Genomic DNA, 22,288 nt, shown 5'->3' on the forward strand with positions numbered 1-22,288 from the left:
CCCATACTTAAGGAGCAGGAAGTTATATCCTTTCTACTCTTTTATTTTATTTTATTTATTTGTTCAGTTATGTGTTTTGAGCACCGTTGCTGGGCTAACCCACAGCCATTCTCAGCCTCCTTCTTACCTGCTGTTTGCAAGCAAATGCAAGAATGCCAGATGCCTGTTTTCTCCAGTCACCATCCTGTCAATGAAACAGAAGGAAGTCCGTCTTCTCATGTGTTTTGGAGGAGGCTTTTGCTTTCCTCACAAAAAAGGTAGACACTATTGTTCTATTGTTTCCTTCTTTCTATGCTGAAAGTGGAATTCTGGCACTGCCATGGCCCCCTTGGGACTATGAGTGACAAACATAATAGCAAAAAGTCAACATATTAAAGATACCAGAGCAGAAATCCAGAAAAAAGTCCTTGGGTCCTTGATGGCAATGGATACCAGCAATCACCATACCTTTGGACCTTGTGTCATAGAGAAGGGTTTAAGCCATTGTAAGTGAGGTGTCTAATTCTTGTAATTGAAAATATTCTTAACTGATAAGGCATTTCTTATCTTCTTCTAAAAATGAAGTTCTATAAGGTCAGAGACTTTGTCTTGTTCATCTCTATTTCCAGTGGCTGACATAGAGTAGATACTCAGTATGTTGTATGAATGAAGAGATGAATGACAGTTTAAGGGATAAGCAGGGTCTCAGGGAAGAGTTTTTTTTTAGAGTTAAGGAGATTAGGGCATATTTGTAGGAGAATGAGAAGGCACCAGAATAGAGAAAGAGATTGAAAATGTAAAGAGAAGAAATAGGAGAGGAGAGAAGGTAAAAGGTAGTTCACGAAGGATGGTCTCAGAAAATGAGGAGGAGGGCACTTGGGTGGCTCAGTGGTTGAGCATCTGCCTTTGGCCCAGGTTGTAATCCCGGGGTCCTGGGATCGAGTCCCACATCGGGCTTCCTGCATCTCCCTCTGCCTATGTCTCTGCCTCTCTCTTTCTCTCCCTCCCTCCCTCCCTCCCTCCATTTCTTGGGAAGAAATAATAAAATCTTGAAAAGGGAAAGGGGATGTGATCCCATGGCCTGGTGAAGGTGTGTGTTGGATAATAAAGGGGGAAACAATCAAATAGAAGCTCTTAATCTCTCAGTCAGGATGATTCCAAGAATTAGCCAGGAAGCCATGGGCCTCTCACCGGAAGAAAGCATGTAATCAATATAATCATGTTTTTACATGTAGTTTTATGAGGTTTGCAGATGCTGCTCCCTCAGTCATCCATGGCTTTTTAACTTTTAAATTCTAGGACTAGTGTAATTAAAAATAAAATGGGAGAATTGATACCAGGTTATCAACTTTTAAATATCCTAAGACCATTAAAAAAGAAAACGGTAACTGTTTACAATCTTATCTTTTCATTGCGCAACGGTTATGTTCATCTCAAAAAAGCAAGAAGGATCTAATCTCTTTAAAAAGTACTATTATTTATGTTGAATAAATTTAACATCACAGATAACTGACTACATTGTCCTTAATAAAAACACTGTAGGTTTTTAAAGTCAGACTGTTTGAGTTCAGCCCTGTGTAAGTAAGGGCTGTGTAAGTAAGAAACTTGGGAAGCTTCTCAACCTCCCTACATCTTGGTTTCTATCACAGCAAAAGAGGAGAAAATAGAACCTAATTCATAGGATTGTTGTTGGGATCAAATAAAATAACGTCAATAAACCAACTCCTAGTACCCACAAGATCCACATAACTTTTGAGGAAACATCCTTCTGAATCTGTATATAAAGATGATCATAGACCCACAGATATAGATACAGCTTGAAACACACGCATAGCCACAAGCAGATGCTTGTGTGCACACAAATCAGATGCTTCTGTGTGTATTTCTTGATACTCTGCTTTCTCTCCCCCTTAACAATATGTGTGAATATCTTTCTGGTCACTAGGTATCCTTGTACAACATTATTTTGAGTGGTTACACGGTGCTCTATAAAAATGTTATAGGGAGTCTAGGTCATACAAACCGTCAAAGTGTCTGATTCTTCATATCAGCTCAGGTCATGATCTCAGGGTCCTGAGATAGAGACCTGCATCAGGCTTCTCACTCAGGGGGGAGTCTGCTTGGGATTCTCTCCTTCTGTCCCTTGTTTCACTCGTGTGCACATGCACTCTCTCTATATATAGATTTATATAGATATAAATAAATAAGTTATTTTTTAAAAAATGGCATAGCATACTTTATTTGCCTGATCTTATCTTGTTATATTTTGTATTTCTAGTCATTCATAATGTTAATTCTGCATTGACCCTCTTTCTACTAAAGTTTTATCGTATCTATGATTATTTCCTAGAAAAAACTTTTTTAAGAAGATTTTATTTATTTATTCATGAGAGACACAGAGAGAGGCAGAGACACAGGCAGAGGGAGAAGCAGGCTCCCTGTGGGGAGCGCGATGCAGGACTTAATCCCAGGACCCCAGCATCACACCATGAGCTGAAGGTAGACACTCAACCACTGAATCACCCAGGCATCCCAGAAAAAAATTCTTAGATGAAGAAATAGTGTGTCAAAAACATATACAGTTTTTAAAAATAGACTCTAAACCATAGAGAACAATTATGATTACCAGAGGGGAGGTGGATGGGGAGATAGGTGAAACATGTAAAGGGGATTAAGAGTATACTTCTCTTGATGAGTACCGAGTAATGTGTAGAATTGTTGAATCACTATATTGTATACCTGAAACTAATATAACTCTGTATGTTAACTATACTGGAATTTAAAAAAAAATCTTAAAAGTTAAAATAAAAAAGACATATATAGTTTATTTGCCTTGTAAATGCACCTTGACTTCTAGAAATATGCTAATTTATTTTTCTCCCAGCATGTATGAAACTGTCCATTTCTGAATTCCCATATGCTACTATTTTGCTCGTCTAAATTTTTCTTTTTGTTTGGAGAAAGAAATTTGATATTTTAATTTATATTAATGTGATTACTAATTAAGTCAAGTTTTTTGGATCTTTATTGGCTAAGTATACTTGTGAATTTGCCATTTGTATCTTATATATGTTTTTAGAATATTTGCATTTTCGGGATCCCTGGGTGGCGCAGCGGTTTGGCGCCTGCCTTTGGCCCAGGGCGCGATCCTGGAGACCCCGGATCGAATCCCACATCAGGCTCCCGGTGCATGGAGCCTGCTTCTCCCTCTGCCTATGTCTCTGCCTCTCTCTCTCTCTCTGTGACTATCATAAATAAATAAAAATTAAAAAAAAAAAAAAAGAATATTTGCATTTTCTTTTTTTTTTTTTTTTTTTGCTTTTTTTTTTTTTTTTTTTTTTTTTTTTGCATTTTCTTATTGGTCAGTAGGAGTTCCTTATATAATAAGGCTAACCATCTTTTGTCATTCAATTATGTTGCAAAAGATTGCATCATTTGTATTTCTGAAACCTAAACAGAAGGCAGGATGATGAGTGACCTTGGCAGTTACCCAGGACTTTGAATTGGAAAGGGGAGCATTGTGGAAAGTCAAGGGGTCATGACATTCTAAAGTGGTGGTCATCACTGACCTTGAAATCCCTGCTGGAGAGATAGATAAATCAATCAATCAATCAATCAATCAATCTGATCAGAGGTGATAGCTGGGTGAGTTAGGACACATCGCCCAAAGACCTAAGAAGGCATCGGTTGCTAACAACAATCTTGTCTTTTATAGGCTTGGAGTTTGTAAGCCAACACATTGGGGTCAGAGTATTTAAATAATTTTAGATCCACAAACTGCTATATGAATTGACCCTCCTTTTTCTACCTAGAATACAAGAGTAACTTTTCCATCTTCAACTTTGCCATTGATTAATAAGAGCACAGGATTCTAGTATTATTCTTATTTTCTGAGTCCAAAATGTTTTCTTTTTGTAATAGTTCACTTGGTATGTAGCATTCCTTATGATACTAGTAAGCATATTGTATACAAAAAAGAACACATTCTGTAATTACCGTGATGTTTTGCAGAACCAAATATGCTAAAAGAAGCCAAGCACATACTAGACCCTTAATAAGTATGTGTCAAACTAAATGAAATGAAACTTCTCAGAATATCACAAAGCTACAAAGTCTGATATAAAATAGCAAGATTTACTTTTAAAAACATGTTTCAGGAGGTAAGTGAAAGGTGTCTGTAATTGACTTTCCTTTTAGAATGTGGTCAAAGAAATTATGGTATGCCTCACGGGGTTTTTTATTCCCCCTTTTCTTTCTTTTTTTAACCTTAGATTGGTAGACCAGACTCAGCTGGTTCTGCAGCCATGCTTTTGGCTGGGTAGAAACACATCTCCATTTTCTGCTCCAGTGGTAGGCTATTGTACTGAAAATCTCTACCTTTCTTTTAGTTCTATGAAGCAAAGCTCTTAAAGTTACCTGGATATTTGCATAAACACACATTGTCCTGGGTTTTGTTTGAGAGACTCTAAAGTAAATAATTTTTTGGCTTTCAAACTTATGTGGCACTAAAGAATGGAATTTAGGGTTGGCTCAGGAAGTGGATTAGAAGAGGTATTATAAATTCCCAAGTGTGCCCCAGGATTAGGGTCTGGCTCTTACAGGCTTCAAGACTTTCCAATTAAAGCTGGGAATATTATCCTGAGTTTATGTTGTTTTCCATTGCTGCTGCTGCTTTCTGCCAAGCCAGAGTTCATGACAGATTTTTGCCTGTTCTCAAACAAATAAGAGTAGACAATACTTACAGAGCACCCCTTTTCACATATCAGGCACTAGGCACCATTTTTCACATTAACTCATTCAGTCCTGATAACAAATCTGTAAGTACGTTGTATGAGGACAATGATAGTTGCTATAACAAATAAACCATAAAATTTTATTGACTCAATTAAATAAATGATTATTTCTCATTGCACGTGTAACTCATTTGCAGATGTTTGGTAGAAAGTTTAGGGACCCAGACTCTTTTCATTTTGTAGTTTTCCTATACCTTTGAGCCTCAAAATCCTTCTCTTCTGACAAATGAAGAATAAAAACAGAGGATTATCTGTTGGAAGTTTTTAATGGGTGAGGCCTGAAGGCAGTAGACATCTGCTCATGCCATTTGCCAGAACCCAGACACATAGCCTTATGTAATTGAAAGTGTTGTTAAGAAATACAGTCTATGAGTGCTTGGCTGGCTCAGTCGATGGAGCATGTGACTCTTGATTTGGGGTTGTAAGTTTGAGCCCCATGTTGGGTATGGAGATTACTTAAAAAGAAAATCTTTTTTTTTTTTTTTTTTTTAAGAAATGTATTCTAGCTGTCTTTCCAGATAAAAGAGGAAATGATTTTAGTGAACACACAGATTTTGCCACAGTCCATCCTTTGATGACCAAATGACCTCCTTCAATAACCTTTCTTTGCACACAAACAACACACTCATTCTCTTCCCAAAAGAAACAACCCAATTCCCTTTATGGTTACTGTATTTAGCTAAAAATCCTGAATTTCTGGGTGAAGTCTGGCCTTTTCCATCAGGATAGGGTGTTTTCCTTGTTGTCCATTGACTTCTGAACTAAAAGGACCAGCTGCCATGTCCCATATCCAATATAAAGTGATGGGCAAAGATGGGATAAAGTAATAGCTGTGCCCATTTGGAAAGAGGTGATGGAGACACACAGCAATGCTAATACCTGACAATGGTGAAGTACCAATGGGAAGATATTGTGCTATGACCCTGTCCTAGGAGTCCAAGTGAGTTCCTTGGTTCCTCCCTCCTTATTACAGCCTGGTTTTCCTTTCTGGGAGGAACTCCCTGTCCTTTGCTTTCTGTAGTCCTCTCTGCTCTCTGGAAGTTCTTCCTTAACTGTTATCCTCCATGACCACCCATGAACCCATGAGGTGGGTGTTGGTGAGCCTGTTCCTCTTAGAGGGCTACATAGCTTCTGAAGCCCACTTCCTGCTTGTGCAAATTTGGAGACTCAAAGGTTCATTCAAGATTCAAACTATCAAAGGCCTTTTAGATCTAGGCTCGTTTTTTTTCTTTGGCAATATAATTCTCTAAAAATTCAGAATGTGCTCATCTTTGCCTCCTAGCAGTCCCATGAGCAAAAGTTCATTCCCAAAGGTTTTTCCTATACATATTTCTTAAGCCCCCTCATACTTCTCTCTCTTAAGAGTAGCTGTCTTGGGCAGCCCCAGTGGCACAGAGGTTTAGTGCCGCCTGCAGCCCAGGGTGTGATCCTGGAGACCCTGGATCGAGTCCCATGTCAGGCTCTCTGCGTGGAGCCTGCTTCTCCCTCTGCTTGTGTCTCTGCCTCTCTCTCTCTCTCTCTCTCTCTGTCTCTGCATGAATATGCAGATGAATAAATAAATAAAATCTTAAAAAAAAAAAAAAAAGAGTAGCTGTTTTGAGACTACCTGAAATAATAGGCATGGATGGGAATGTCACGTCCTTAATCAGGTCTTTGTTAGTAGACCTAAGTCAGAAGAGGCTTTTGTTGTTCAAATAGATTGTTTACTATTTGGGATCCAAAATGAGTAGGCTTTTCTAACCTCTGAGAGCTAGTTTCTGGACTCTGTAGCCTCTTTCATATCTGTTTGCAAACAAGCCAATCTTTCCTGAACTCATCTCTTTCTTGTAATTCTCGCTAAGAGAAGAATTGTGCAAGCAGCTACCTCCTTAATTCTGTGCCCTAAGTGTCACAATCACCTCACCCTGGTCCTTAACCTGGGAAAAGTCAACATATGCTATTATTCTGACTCTTTCCAACCACTTCCCCTGGGACCACAGGCTTAGTAGGCTTGTCTGCCATTGAAAGCAACAGTTGTACCAGATGTTTGCTGCTTTATGAAATAAGTTTCTTTCCAGCTTCTTATATCACTTTCCTCACTAATTACCACTCAACTGCTAAGCCAATACTGTATTATTTTAGGTTTGGGTTATAGCAGCACTCCACTTCTAGGTACCAATTTTCATATTACTTGGTATAACACTAGATGCTACAACAAACCGTGAAATTTCAGCTTAAGACAATAGTAGTTATTTCTTCTCAGAGCCAAGCCAGTGTCGGCACCTTCCACATGGTGATTTAGGGCTCAAGGTACTGCCACCTTGACTTCTGCTATACCCTGGGGCCATGGAGTCTTTTGCTTCCAGACAACAGATAAGTGAAGACACAGAGGATCATCTATTGGAGGGTTTTAATGGGCAGGCCTGGAGATGGTACACATAAGTTGTCACATTCCATTGGCCAGAATTCCGTCATTCCATCTGTAGTGCAAAGGAGGCTGAGGCTATAATCTAGTCATATACTCTGGGAGAAGAGGGACCAGGCTTTGGTGAATAATTGAGGGCCTCGTTGATAAACGTATACAGTATAAAAACAAAAGCAAAAAATTGAGCCATAAACAGTAAGTTCATTGTGTTTTTATAACATGTTGGTCTCAACAAGGTAGAATGTGTCCTTATAGAGATCTGAGTGCTTGATCACATCTGAGAGCAAGAATAAGGAGTTTGTTTTTATTTTTTTATTTTTTTTAATTCATTTGTGATAGTCACAGAGAGAGAGAGAGAGAGAGGCAGAGACATAGGCCGAGGGAGAAGCAGGCTCCATGTACCGGGAGCCCGATGTGGGACTCGATCCCGGGTCTCCAGGATTGTGCCCTGAGCCAAAGGCAGGCGCCAAACCGCTGCGCCACCCAGGGATCCCAGGAGTTTGTTTTTAAATGGTGGGTCACAGCAACCATTTCCTGGGCACATTTTCTATAAGGGTAGAAGCAAACTTAGAGTAAAATTGACATGTACCTCCTCCCTCCAGTTTTTGTCTCCACAGATAACCCAAGGATTGTCTGGTGCCAGAGAGCTTGTGCTAGTGGGTCGTAGGGAAGTAGTGTCAGGATGGGGAGCATTTAGGGCTTTGTCAGAGTAAAGGGGTAGGCACCCTTGACTTATGATATTTTCTTCTAGAGCAGGATTTAAATGCTGTAGTTTTGGAATATGATCCCAAAAAGCACAATTAAGGAAGGGGGAGAGGTAAGTCAGGGAAGAGAGAAAACCCAAGAAATAGGTTATTGTCAGGGGCAACAGGGACTCAATCCCAGGGAGTTCTCCTGGGAAACCATGGAGGACATGCTTCAGAATAGCCCCTCTGTGAGTCAAGGAGGCTGGGGCATTTTTCCAACAACTCTCACCCATGTTGGTTGAGGGTTGGCCCGGAGGCTTTAAGTACCATCTCCCCTATCTGTGGGTTATATTTACAAGCAGCCTTGCAAGCAGCTGGGACAGGCAAAAAGGAAGACATCTCAGGCCCGTGGGAGGGGATGTGGTGAGCCTGGCCCAGGAGCTGTCCATTGCTGTCGGAGAGCTGGAGGGACCTGAGAACATGGGGTACCTGCTGGGATGGGAAGAGGCACAGGGAGTGAGAAACAAGGACTCAGACATAACACAGGGTCTCAAAATCCACCTAACCGGCCTCATGGGTTGTCACTGTCCTCTGGGTGGGACTGAACTCTGCCTCCTTTGTGTACTAAGCAGTATTAGCAGCCAGCACTGATGGAGCATTCACTGTGCCAGGAGCTATATGAAGGGTTTGACATAAATGATCTCATTTAATATTCATTGCCCATCTACCATGTACCAGGGGAGAAGCAAGAGATGAATAAACTTACTCTCTGTACTTAATTTAAACTAGCAGGAGGCTTAAAGTGAACACAATGGCTTTTTACAGCAGAGGATGTATTGGGGTCTGGAACAGTTACAAATCATTATGAGGTCTCTGGGACATGAAGCTGACTTCTGGTTGGTGGATCAGGTGTCCTTGAGGAAGAAGAAGGAATTTGAACCTATCCTCAAAGGATAGGAGGAGTTTGACAAGCATATCAGAGGCAGTGCATTTGCAGACAAAGTGATGGACTGTTCGGGAAGGTAGAGGGGAGGCAGACAAGATGGGTATTGCCAGGAAGCTGTCACAATGTGATTGGATCTAGGAGTGAGATGGATCTGTAAGCCAGATGTGCTACCGAGGTTGGAGGAAGCTAGACCAAGCATCAGACTGGAAATAGAGAGAGGATCCAGTGGAAAGCAACAAGGATGGAAGAGAGAAGTTTTGGGGAGGAGCGAGATATAGGGACATGGAGGCAAGTGTTTCAGGAGTAATGCCACGTTGCTAGATGTCTGTAGCAATCTGTTCAATTGCTCAATATATACCTCCATTCATTGTTTTCATGCATTCAACAAGTATTTATCGCACACCCACTATGTTCCAGCCACGCATGTATAGATATAACAAGGACTCAGTGGAATAGAAACCTATGACCTTGTGGAACAGATGCAGACAATAGCATATTTTTAAAATACCCAGCATGTCAGATAAGTGGCAGGGAGAAAACTAAGCAGGGAGGGGTGACAGGAAGTCCCACCTGGGGAGGAGGGCTGGTATTTTAAAGAGGGTGGTCAGGTTTGGCCTCACTGAGAAATGGACACCTGAGGAAAGAGCTGAGGCTGTAGGGGAATGAGCCACGGGTCTCCCTGACAGAATAATGCCATTGCATTCTGTTCCTCCCCAGGCAGGAACAGTACCTGGCCATCTGGAAGCATAGGGAAGCGAAGCAGGCCTGGAACAGAGTGAGAGAAGAACAAGATGATTAATGTGAGGTTAGAGAAGGGAAAGCAGATCAGAGGGTGAAGGTCAGTGGTTTTCACTGGGGTGGCACCATTCGATGGTGTTTCTGAAACTCATGGAGCTGTATTTGTTCAAGCATAGTCATGTCTAGATGTTTCCATGTTGAAATACATATTTGATTACAGATTACTTTTTTTAAACTTCTGCTTTGTATTTTAGATGGGACATTATGCGGTTTTCCTTTTCAAAAGCTGTGTGTGGAGGGAGGTCATATTATCCTTAAATTCCATTTCTGGACTGTAAAGGATGTGTTATGCAATATTTGCTGCTAAAGGAGCCTTTGAGTCTGACAGGGTCAAGAGCTTCTGAGGAAAGACCACAAAGGCCACTATAAGGACTATGATGTTGACTCCAGAGCAGAGCAGTCTGAGGAGACTTAAACAGAGAAATATCATGATCAGACTTGAGATTAATCAGCTCTCACTGACTGGTGTGAGGAGAATAGACTATAGGGGGTGAGAGTAGAACCAGGAGGCCAGTTAGGAGGTTACTGCAGCATCTTTGCTTGTCCAGGTTGCTGTAACAAAAATACCCTAAACTGGGGGACTTATAAATAATAAACATTTATTTCTCACAGTCCTGGAAGCCAAGATCACAGTGCTAGTGGACTTGGTGTCTGGTGATGACTGTCCTTTGGCTGTCACCTCACATGGTGGAAGGGGCCTCTTTTTTAAGGGCACTAATCCCACTCATGGGGGTGGAGACCTCATGATGTAATAACCTCCAAAGGCCCCACCTTTTAGTACCATCACACTGGGGATTATGTTTCAAAATGAATTCGAGGGAGACACAAACATTCAGAGAATACAATGAAGTAAAGAGCAGAAGATGGTGGTGGCTTAGATTGGGATGGTAGCATGGAGGGAACGAGAAGTGGTCTGATTCTGGAATATTTTTTGAAGGTGGGACCTATAGGACTTTTTGACAGATTTGACATGGAGTGTGAGAGAAAGAGGGGAGTCAAGAATAAGTCCACATTATTTTTAAAGATTTATTTTTATTTATTTATGATAGACATAGACATAGAGAGAGAGAGGCAGAGAGACACAGGCAGAGGGAGAAGCAGGTTCCATGCCAGGAGCCCGACGCAGGACTCGATCCCAGGACTCCAGGATCGTGCCCTGGGTCAAAGGCAGGCGTGAAACTGCTGAACCACCCAGGGATCCCCAAGTCCACATTTTTTAAAGGATTTTATTTATTTATTCATGAGAGACACACAGAGAGGCAGAGACCCAGGCGGAGGGAGAAACAGGCTCCTCACAGGGAGCCTGATGTGGGATTCGATCCCAGGACCCCAGAATCACACCCTGAGCTGAAGGCAGACACTCAACCGCTAAGCCACTCAGGTATCCCTGACTCCACATTTTTGACCTGAGCAATGAAGGACATTGATGTCATCAACCTAGGTGGGGAGCCCATATGTAGAATAGGTTTTGGGAAAACACCAGAATTTACAGGACACCAACTATGTGCCAGACACTATTTTAGGTACCAGGAATTTTCATAAGTCTGATGTGGAGCATTACCTAGAGAAGCTCTACAGGACAGAAGCTGAGGCCAGCAAGGGCCAGGGTGGTCTGACATGTAGGATTCCAGTTAGAGTGTAAACCCTCTGAAGTCAGAAGCATGGTCTGGCATCTCGATCATCTTGGCCACCCACTTAGTGCATGTTTGGTAGCTATCTGTTGAGTGAGTGATGATTCATTGTCTCTAATTCCCTTCATGATTCAAGTCAAAATGGAATAAAAGTCTACCCTATGTGAATCTATAAAATTATTAGACTCACAGTTCTGATTTTAGGCAGGGATTTCTTTTAGTCCATCCTAAATCTTACACGGCTGTAGCACCTCTAGGTCTGACACACTGTGTTTTATCTCTGAATCTGCAGGGCCTACCATCTAGGAGGTTTTGTTGAATGAATATTTATTGAATGATTACATCTGTATTTTTAAAGAATACTTTTCATTAGGCATATTTTAATGATATAATTACAGTATTCATTTCCCAAGTTTTATTTTTCTATTTTACAATAATTATACATTAACCATCATTTTTATGACTGTGTAATAATCTATTGTACCCGGACAAACTATAATTCCAATTCTTTATTTCCTCATTATTCAACATTTTAAGATTCTCTCAATCTGTCAAAATAGTAAATAAGACATTATTGAACATCTTCCTTAATGCAGCTTTTAATATGCTTTAGGTTATTTCAGTAGGTGCTGAGATTTCTTGATCAGGACTGTGGTAGACATCATTGGCGTTTACCAACATCTGTCTCTTCACTCCTTTCGGGCAGGCAGAGGACTTCGCTCCTTAGTCTCCTTGGGTGGGAGTAGGGTAGGGCCATGTGATGTGACTATTTCTGGCCAAAGAAATGTGAGGGGAAGGAAGAGGTAAACCTCACCTCTACCAATCTGAGGAAGGTATGTTGAGTGAACAAGAAGCCAACATTTGTTATGGCAAACTGGTAGGATTCCAGAGTTAATTTGTTACCACAGCCAATCTATTCAATCCTGACTAATACACAGACTTTGGCTTTCATTATGGGTTATGGTATATCCAGGAAAATTGCACAATGGTTGGTATAGAGCAGATACCAAACAATTATCTATTTAGTGATTCAGTGAGATGGTTGCCAATAATACATGAAAATACCAATTCACTGTTATCAACAGTCATAGATTTATTATTTGATTGTTCTAGCCAATTTAAGAGGCCAAAATCTTGCTGAGGCCAACAAAGAATTGGCTAATTTCTTTGTGTATAGGAAAGGCTGAACATTTTTTTCATCTGTTGTTAGCCATTTCCTCTTTTGCGTATTATTTTTTTTAAATCTTTCATTCATTCTCTGTAACTATTTATTGAATGCCTTCACTGTTTTAGATATTGGGGGATATGTCATAAATGAACTTATCATAGAACTTTTGTTCTAGCAGAGACAAATGATATGTAAACAGATACTTAAATATTTTAGGTAGTGGCAAGTGCTATGAAAATCAATGTCACTGGCTTCTAGATGGACTAGGTATGTCTGCACACAGGTGGTCACACAACATCTTTCTGATAACATTACTTTTGAAGAAAGGGAATTAGCTAAAAAGATATTGGGCAGAAAGGTGTTCAGTACAAGGTCTGAAGGCAGGGCATACTTGATATTTTGGGGCTACAGCAAGAAGCCAGTCTGGCTGAAGCAGAATCAGCAATGGGAAACTAGTAGGAGGTGAAATTGAAGAAGTAATGAGCTAGAACAGGTAGGGCTTCCTAGGCCACTTGTTATGTCTTTTGACTTTTCTTTGGAGTGAGGGGGAGCCACCAGGGGCTTTTGGGGTGAGAGGTGATGTGATATGGCTTACTTTTTAAAAGGATTACTCTGGCTTCCCTGTAGATGAGATAACAGAGGAGCAAGCAGGGGACAAGTGGGAGGCTCTTGCTGTAGTTTGATGGAAGATAAGGACAGCTTAGACCAGGGCGACACTGTGGACAAAGTGAGAAGGTGTCAGATTCTTGCTGTATTTCGTAGTGGAGCTGATAGGGTTTGATGATAAACTGGACACGGCTGGCTGAAAGAAATGAAGGAGTCAAGAATGATTCCAAGGTTTCTGACTTGGCCAACCAGAAGACTAGTTGCCATTTACTATGTTGGTTTATTGAACCATATTTGGTATTTTTAGTGACTCCAGAAAAACCCATGAGAAATCAAAGGAACAATGTACTAGGGTGGACATGGTGCTCACTTTCTAGATCTAGGGGTCGATGGACCAACTGAAAACAATCCTGGCCTGAGGGGTCCTGGTGGCAGTGCAGCGGCTCCTGCCTTCTTTGGCTCTCCTTGCCATCTCCTCTTCACTTCCAGAAACACAGTCTCTGCTGTGACTGTCTCTAATGGTATCAAGGGTTTCCTGATATGCAAGTGCACAAGCCATCAATGCCAAAGGAGGTAAAGAAGCACAAGAAGGTGGTGCTCTGAGACCTCCAGGAGGATAAGAAGGTCCTCAGGGAGGAGGGCCAGGAGTTCCTGGTGATGTGGGCCAGGCAGGCAACAACCCTTGTGTCACCTTTGTCAAGACATTGATGATCAAGGACTGTCACTATGTCCTCTCTGATGTAAATGAGGAGATACAGGAGTGCAAGAAGGGGGGCCTTTTGTTTACCCTCTGGATCCCTCAGTCTTTACTCTCTAAGAGCAGGATGATCTATGCCAGCTCCTAGGATATCATCCAGAAGAAGCTGATGGAGATCAAGCATGAATTACAAGTAAATTGTCAGGAGAAGGTCAGGGACCCAGGCACCCTGCAGAAGAGCGGGGGGCAGCACCCTTTGTCCCTGGAGGGGCAGCCTTTGTGAGCCCCGTCAAGCCTCCGGCCTGGAGCACCAACAGCCCCAGACCCGCCTGCCAGGGCTAGTTCTCCCTAGACCTGAGGGGTTGAGGGCATTCCAGCAGCAGGAGGGCCACCTCTTCACCTCAGCTGACCAACAGCACCCAACCCCACCCCATGGACCTTCTTCTTCCTTTCATCCCTGAAGGCTCTTGCCTTCCTAAGCCACCTTTGGTGTTGGTTTTGTTTTCTTACACCACTTTGGATCTGATTTCTCTTGGGTCAAAGCATTCCCAGTGTCCCCTAGGCCCCACAGTTTATGGAGGCTCTGTGTATTTTCATGATAGTCCTGCTCCCTGCTCACTCCTCCTTGGCCCTGTACTGCCGACCTCTAACCCTCCAACCATGGTAGTGACTGTGCTCCTCTGTTTAGTTCTATGTGTGAGGGGAATGTTGTGGATGTGACCCCACCTGGTCAGGACCAGTTCCCCTCCCCTTTTCCCATGGCTGCAGCCACTCATGGAAGCAAGACAGTAGCGTGTTTCAGTTAAAACACGTGCACACACACACATGCACATGCACCCCAATTTAAAAAAAAGAAAACAATTGCGGTCTGCTTATGGCCATGGTGGTTGGTTCAGGGGTGGGCATTGGACCTTAGACGACCCCATCAGAGGCCCAGGACTTGCATTTAATGGTTTGGGACAGCTACTCTTTCCACTAGAAATGGGCAAGGAAGCATGCTCCCAGAGGCTTCCAGGAGTCCTCATGCTCCTCTGAGGGGAACCCACCCTGGGATGAACCTGACATCAAGAAAACAGAAGAGGTAGAAAGAAAGCTGGGTCCTCTGTGACACATTTGAGTCACTCTATCCATCCTGATCTGAAATCTCTCCAGAGACCATCCGGTTACATGAGCTAATAAATTCCCTTTTATTGTGTATTGAGCTCGGGCTGTGTTTTCTGTTCCTTGCCACCAGCCATGTCCTAATTGATGTAAGCAGCTTTCCATGTAAACGCTGTCCACAGTTCTCAAGGAGAATGCTTTCACCACCTGGGATCTCAGAACACAGGAAATAGTCACCCCAGAAAATCTGCAAACCATTTGAGGCTTAGGGTTGGAGAGTGACATCATGTTCTGGGAGAGGAAAGGCCACCGTCAGAGCATATGTTGTCCAAACTCCTGGAGGAATGGATTCCAGGAACTGTCAGAGCAGCAGACATCACCTGGCATCAAATGGTCTCGGCCGCTCCCCCAGCAGTGAGGGCCGGGTGTGCTTCCTCAAACAGAGGGTCTTTGGCAACTTGCTTCTGGACACTGGAGTGTTTGCAGTCGTATTTGCCAGTTGCCTGAAGCATGAAATAGAAACTGATCCTGAATGTGGAGTCTCCACGAATACCAGCAGCCTGCTTCAGCATTTGTTTCTGAAAACCCTTTACCAATTTGTGCTCCTTTCAAGACAGTTTAGGTTCATGATGAGCAGAACGGGCTGTGGAGTCAGATCACCCGGACCCCTCTCCTGGTTCCCCCAGTGCTAGTGGACCCAGAAAGGTTCTCGGGGTCAAGGTCAGTGGGCAGATATGGGCTCTGAGATATCCCAGTCTCAGCAAATCCTCTGCACAGGGTAGTCACTCGAGATCTGAGAGGACTGCAGTAGAGTAGTCTTCCTGGAGCCTCTTCTGCCCTAATTGTCTTGATTGTCATCAAGTCTAAAAGGAGTTCTGGTCTAGTGACTAAGAGCATCAACAGTCTGCAGCCAGACGGCAAGAGTTTGAATCTTAGATCTACTTCCTGCAGACTATACCGGTTGTTTAATTTTTCCATGCCTCAGTTTCCTCCTCTGGAAAACAGAGGTAATAAAAAAGTATCTCCAACAGTTGCTTGGAGGATAAATGAGTTACTACAGTAACTCTTAGAACAGAGCCTGGCATCAATGAAAATTAGCTATTAAATTGCCTGCAGCTTGCTAATAAGTAATGATACAGAGGTGTCAAAGGCAAAATGAATTGAAAAGGAAGAAGGAGAAATGCATATATGAAGCCGAGAGGACCCTTTAACATCTGACAAAAAAAAGAGAATAGTCGGGGTACCTTTCAACAAGGCCCAATCTTCTCTTTCCAGCCAGGGTGGGGTTTCTGTGCTGGAACCAATGAGATGGAAGCGGAAGCCCAGCCATCTCCTTCCTGCTGTTGTCAGCCTTCAGGACCTGCAGCCAATGTGGCTTTTCTTTTATGCTGTGGTAATCCTACTCCTAATAATAACCATCCCTCACTTTTTAATTCCACTTGAAGTTTACAGATCCCTTTCACAGCTCTCTGTATTCCCCTCCCAGTAGAGTCTATTATCTTCCCATTTCACAGATGGAAAGAATAGAACATGGGCTTGCCCTCCAACATCCATAGTATTCAGAAACATGCCAGCATCATGGATTCTTTATTTTCCCTTCTTTGTGTTTTTTATTTTACTAAGTTTCTATAATTTAAGAATGTATTGCGGGGGCGGGGAGGGGGGTGCCTGGCTGGCTCAGTCTGTATAGCATCTGACTCTTGATCTCAGCTCAGGTCTTGACTTCAGAGTTGTGAGTTCAAGCCCTGCATTGGGCATGGAGCCTACTTAAAAGAAAATGTATTGCTGGGGTGCCTGACTGATTCAAGTGGTAAAGCAAGTGATTCTTTTTTGTTTAAAAGGTTTTATTTATTCATGAGAGACAGAGAGAGAGAGAGAGAGAGAGAGAGAGAGGCAGAGACACAGGCAGAAGGAGAAGCAGGCTCCCTGCGAGGAACCTGATGTGGGACTCAGTCCTAGGTCTTCAGGATCATGTCCTGAGCTGAAGGCAGACACTCAACTGCTGAGCCACCCAGGTGTCCCAAGCTTATGACTCTTGATCTCAGGGTCATGAGTGTGAGCCCCACACTGGGCATGGAGCCTACTCAAAAAATTAAAATAATGTTTTAAATAAAAAAAAGTATTGTTGGGCAGCTGGGGTGGCTCAGTGGTTTAGAGCCTTCTTCAGCCTAGGGCCTGATCCCGGAGACCTGGGATCGAGTCCCACGTCGGGCTCCCTGTGTGGGGCCTGCTTCTCCCTCTACCTGTGTCTCTGCCTCTCTCTCTCTCTTTGTGTCTCTCATGAATAAATAAATAAAATCTTTTTAAAAAGTGTATTGTTAATTTTTTCTTATGTTTTAATAATGGTGCTTATTAACACACTGAATAGCATAGGTGCCAGGTGCTGTTTTAAGAACTATATTAAGCCGTTTGCTTCTCACAACAACTCAATTTGATAGCTGTTAGTATTTTTCTCCTCTTACTGATGAAATCACTGAGGACAGTGACCTGCCATGGCTAGGTTTGAATTTCAATAGTTTGATTCCAGAAGCAACACACTTAACTGCTAGTCTATGTGTTCATGGTAGAATTTTAGTAACACCAACAAGTCAAAAAGATGAATTTTTTAAAAATTATAATGCCAATACTCAGATCTAATTACTGCTAATGTTTGATGTAAATTAATGATTCAAAATCAGGCAGATGTTGGAAGTGGAAAGGACAGGCATACATGGGGATTATTTCTGGAGCTTTTAAAATATGCATGTGCTGAAAGTACTGTGCTGGAGGGGGAAAGGCAAGTATGAAGATTTTGGGGAAAGAAAGTTAGGCGATACTAATAAACAGCCCCTCCTTTCCTCTTTCACATTCCGGTGGCTCTGCCCCCAACCTAGTTGAAAGCCACTAGTGTATCTTTCCAACCTTTTTTTCTATGCAGAGCTTCACGTGCACACATAAATGTACACTTATAAATAACAAATCAGAAACTAATAAATGGTAGTTAAAAAAAAAAAACAACTAAGACAAGCAAGAGATGCTGGTATTGTATGACGAAATTCCTAATTGCCCTGGATTCTTGCTGTACCTCAAAGGCACAGTAGTAAGACAAACGTACGTTTCCAGGTTGGAGCCTGATAGGCTTTCTCAGCATCAATAGCCCTTCCTGTGAATTTGTTGTTTTGTGATTTGGCAGGTGGAAGTGGCCAAGTCATTCTCCGGCCCGGGTGCTCCCAGGGGCCTTGTACCCTGGACTGATTTGTACTTTACAGGCTCGCAGACGCAGCTCCATGCCAGGGCGCTGGACAACTGCCCGTGCTCGCATTATTCCCCATTCAGGCTCACACGAGTGCGTGGGGCAAACCCGGCTGGACGCCTGGTGTGTTCTGGAAGAAGCAGGAGTCTGAGCCGCGGAAGGGAGAGCCAGAGTGAGGCGCTTCCTGGCTCTGCTGCCCGTGATAGGCCATCATAGCTCCTGTGACCCACTCCTAGGTGCTGACTTAGTGTCCCGTCCTGGCCAGCGGACCATGTGCTCCTTATATGTAGGAGGCAGGTCTGATGATTTCGTCTTTCTTCCTTTTTGTATCTTGATTGCTCGGAATAATGCCTGGAAAAGAGGGAACAGCAGCTTCTTGTTGCAATGAATAATAGGCATAACCGTGGTTGACGTCTAGAGGCTGCTATGGGCCTCAAAGACAGACTAAGAAGACAAAAGTTTCTGTTCCAATCTTCACAATGACCCCATAGGTGAGAGTCTAGATTCTAGTATTCTCCGCATGGGAGAGCGGGGGAAATCAGGCAGAGAGAAGTGGGTAAGTCGCCCAGGGTCCCACAGACAAGCGGCTGCCTGCAACCAGGCCCGGGGGGCTGAGCTCCAGTGTCCGCATTCATTAAGCCTACTCTCTGCTACTCCTCTCATTCCCCCTCTCCTCCAATTAAATGGCCACAGTGATCACCATAAGGTTTCACTTCATCACAGGACTCCCTGCTTGAGAACCATTGAGGCCAGGCTCCCCAGCAGGGTGTAGAGGCTGCCTACACTCGTCCTGGTCACCTTCTCACTTCAGAGCAGCGTTTGATCCCTGCTTGATTTACAAGCCGTGTTACCTGGGGTGTGTGACTCTCTTTCTCCTCTCATGCTCCTTGACTGCAAACATGAGGGCGGTGATCATATTGACTTCATACCACAGTAGGGAGGACTTAAGATTCATCATTCTGAAAACTGCTTAGAATGTGGATCTGCCAGTTTTGTCAATAAAGGGTCAGGTGGGAAATTTTTGTGGCTTTGTGGGTCATACAGAATCTGTCACACTACCCCGCCACTGTAGTACAAACACGGCCACAGACAACAGGGAAAGGGATGAGTGTGTTTGTGGGCCCACAGGCACTGATTGATGGACATCGAAATGTGAATTTCCAATAGATTTTAAGTATATTGTGAAATATTCTTCTATTTCCCCTCAACCATTTTTAAAATGTAAAAACTTTTCTTAGTTTGTCGACAGTCCAAAAACAGGTGCCAGGCTAGATGTGGCCCAACGGCTGTAGCTGGCTGACTCTTAGTTTGAAAGATTGTCTGATACAGAAGAAGAGCTTGATGCCTGCAGGAGAAACAGTGTGAAATAAGGAGATAGGAGGAGTTTGTAAGGTACTGAGGGCTTGGACTTGGTAGGGATGTGTGCATGGAAGGGTCAGGCCAAATATGAGAGACTAAGCTGAGGAACAAGCATCTGCTGAGCGTTGATGGTGGCCAGGCACCCCTTTCTACATATCCTACCGTTCCATCTTCCCCCTGACCCTGCACCTTCCATCTTATTTACAGAGGAGATGAATGAACCTCAGAGAGGTTAAGTAACATGCCCAGAGTTGCACAGATTTTAAGTCTTGGAACTGGGAATCTGAACCAGGATACCAAAGACTGCTTTTTCTCCATATTCTCGTGTACTGAACACATAATGAGAACCTGTGATGTGTAAGATGCAGTGCCAGGTCCAGGAACACAGGAGTGTCTAAGATTTAGCTCTGACCAAATGGGGTGCAGTCTAGTAAGAGGCCAGATACCCAGATAAGCAGTTTATCTCAGGGTAAAAACTCCTATGATGAGAACACATGGGAGAGGCTCAGAGTCGAAGGTTCTCATCCACCTTTGAGAAATCAGAAAGCGCCTCCTGAAGGAAGTAGTGTCTGGATGAGACTGCAGGTCAACAAGGAAAGACCCAGAAAGCACCAAATCGGGAATAATAATAATAATAATAACAATAATAATAATACAGGATGATGTCTTGCCTGCCTAACCAGGTTGTCGGTTGGTGCCCCCTACCCCTGGGAAATCTGGTTCTGAGCTTGGGGCCTCCAAAGGTCCCACGCTCCTCCCAGGAGGGTCCTTGCGTCTCCTGTCCTGAGGTGTCCTCTGCCCCAACCTCCCTTCCCCAAACGCGGCCTTCGCTTAGCCCCACACTCCCTGGAGACCACACTCAGCCCCCTCTCCGTTTTCCTCGTGACTTCAAGGACTCCATGAATTGGTAAACCTGACTCAAGATCTTGGTGGAGGGAGGGGGTGCCACCGGGGAGGGGTCACTGCGGGAGCCCCAGGGTTTCCGCCCTCTGGGGGGGGAGGGCACTTCCTTTCTGGAGTCGCAAACAAAATCCTCCCTTTGTCTCGCTGGGAGCGTCCCACCCACCAACGGCCCTAAGGATCTCGGTTTCTACTTCTAGCACTTTAGCGAAGGATTTTTCTCGACAAACCCAGTTCTCCCTTCCCCCGAGGAATCCCGATGAGTAAAACATTCTCCTCCTCGCACACAGATGGTCTCCTTTGCTCCTCCTAGCAGGCCTCCGGGAGAGCTGCCGTTGTCTCCATTGTACAGATGGGAAAACTCGGGAGCAGGCCCAGCCTAGGGCCAGGGCCGAGAGTTCGAGCCCGGCGGCCTGGTTCCGAAACTCTCCCCGGCCGCCCGCGCCTGCTTTCTGGCAGCTCTCGCCCGCTCGCTCGCTCGATGTGGGGAAGGCAGGGAAGATGCACGCGGCCGGCTGCTGGGGCCCCGGGAAGAATATTCATTTCCCCAGCGATGCCGGTGAAGGGTTTCGTTGCTGGGCTGGGGGAGAAGGCTCAGGCCTGGGGCTCACTCCATGGGCCTGGCCTGAGAACGTTCCGAAAGCAGCACTGCAGCTCTTTGATAACTAAGCAGACGCTAAGGAGACAGGGAGAAGCGGAAACGGAAAATGAGGAGAGAGGAAAGGAAGCTAAAGGAGAGCCGGTTCTGTATTCAACCAACAGTTTAGAATTAAAGCGAACCCTGCTGTGGAAGCCAGAAACGCCAGAGAGGTTCCTGCGGGCCAAGGTTTTTGGCCAGCTCTTCAGAGAGTTTGGTTCCAAGCTGGGGAAATGGAGTAACTATGAAGCCAGAGTCTCAACATATGAATCAAAGGCTCCTTTCCAACCTCCAGAAGGATTTGGGGACGGAGCCCCTAGTGGTTCCAGTGCTGCGAGCTGCAGCCCGGGCTATGGGGGACATGTGCGTGCGTGGCGGTGTGTGCCCTCCCAGGACAGCTGGCTGCACACCAGGGTATGTGCATGCGTGGAGGTGTGAGCCCCCCCCCCAGGACAGCTGGCCATGGACCAGAGCATGTGTGTGCGTGGAGGTGTGTGTCCCCCTGAGGACATCTGGCCGTGCACCAGGGCATGTGCGTGCGTGGCGGTGTGTGCCCCCTCTAAGGACAGCTTGCCGCGCACCAGGGCATGTGCGTGCATGGCGGTGTGTGCCCCTCCCCAGGACAGCTGGCTGCACACCAGGGCATGTGCATGCGTGGAGGTGTGTGCTCCCCCCCAAGACAGCTTGCCACGCACCAGGGCATGTGTGAGCTTGGAGGTGTGACCCCCGCCCCCAGGACAGCTGGCCACGGACCAGGGCATGTGCATGTGTGGAGGTGTGTGTCCCCCCCCAGGGCAGCTGGCCGTGCACCAGGGCATGTGCGTGCGTGGTGGTGTATGCCCCCCCAGGACAGCTTGCCTTGCACCAGGGAGCGCCCCGCCTTCAGGAAGCCTTGAGCCAGGAGCAGCTAAAATGTGCTTCCTCTTCCCCTCTTCCCTTCTCTTGAGCCCCGAAGGTCACTGGGGGCCAACCAGCCCTTCCCCCACACCCTGCCACTGAGCTGGGCCCCTCCTCGCCCCACCCCTGCCCAGGGCCCAGCTAAGAGGTTGCTCTACCCCCCCCCACCCCCCCCAACCACCCCCCCCCCCCCCCCCCCGCTGGCCAGGAGACTCTCTTCCCTGCACCACAGCTCTGGGGGCCCACGGGAACACATGCCCCTCTCAACCCCTCTCACCCAGCAGACGTGGGCTGGTGGCCTCGAGGTCTGCTCATCCCTCGAGGTCTGCTCATCCCATGAGGGTAGAAACGGGCTCCTACTGGGAGTAGGAATTCCTCCTCAGCATCCAAAGCAAAGGTTGCTTAGAACAGCATCTGGTCTGCAGGACGTGCTGCAGTGCTAGTGGCTTTTGTG

General features: G+C 44.8%; 1 long non-coding RNA gene across 1 annotated transcript in view; it reads left to right on the forward strand.

The window, feature by feature from the left end:
* The window catches only part of LOC144282360 (uncharacterized), an 80,884-nt gene that overhangs the window by 28,773 nt on the left and 29,823 nt on the right, over nt 1-22,288 (forward strand). The window contains exon 2 of the long non-coding RNA XR_013350778.1: nt 68-257. This is a non-coding gene — a long non-coding RNA (uncharacterized LOC144282360). The remainder of the gene's footprint in view (nt 1-67; nt 258-22,288) is intronic.

The sequence above is a fragment of the Canis aureus genome, chromosome 13 (assembly GCF_053574225.1).
Source record: "Canis aureus isolate CA01 chromosome 13, VMU_Caureus_v.1.0, whole genome shotgun sequence".
Taxonomy (NCBI): domain Eukaryota; kingdom Metazoa; phylum Chordata; class Mammalia; order Carnivora; family Canidae; genus Canis; species Canis aureus.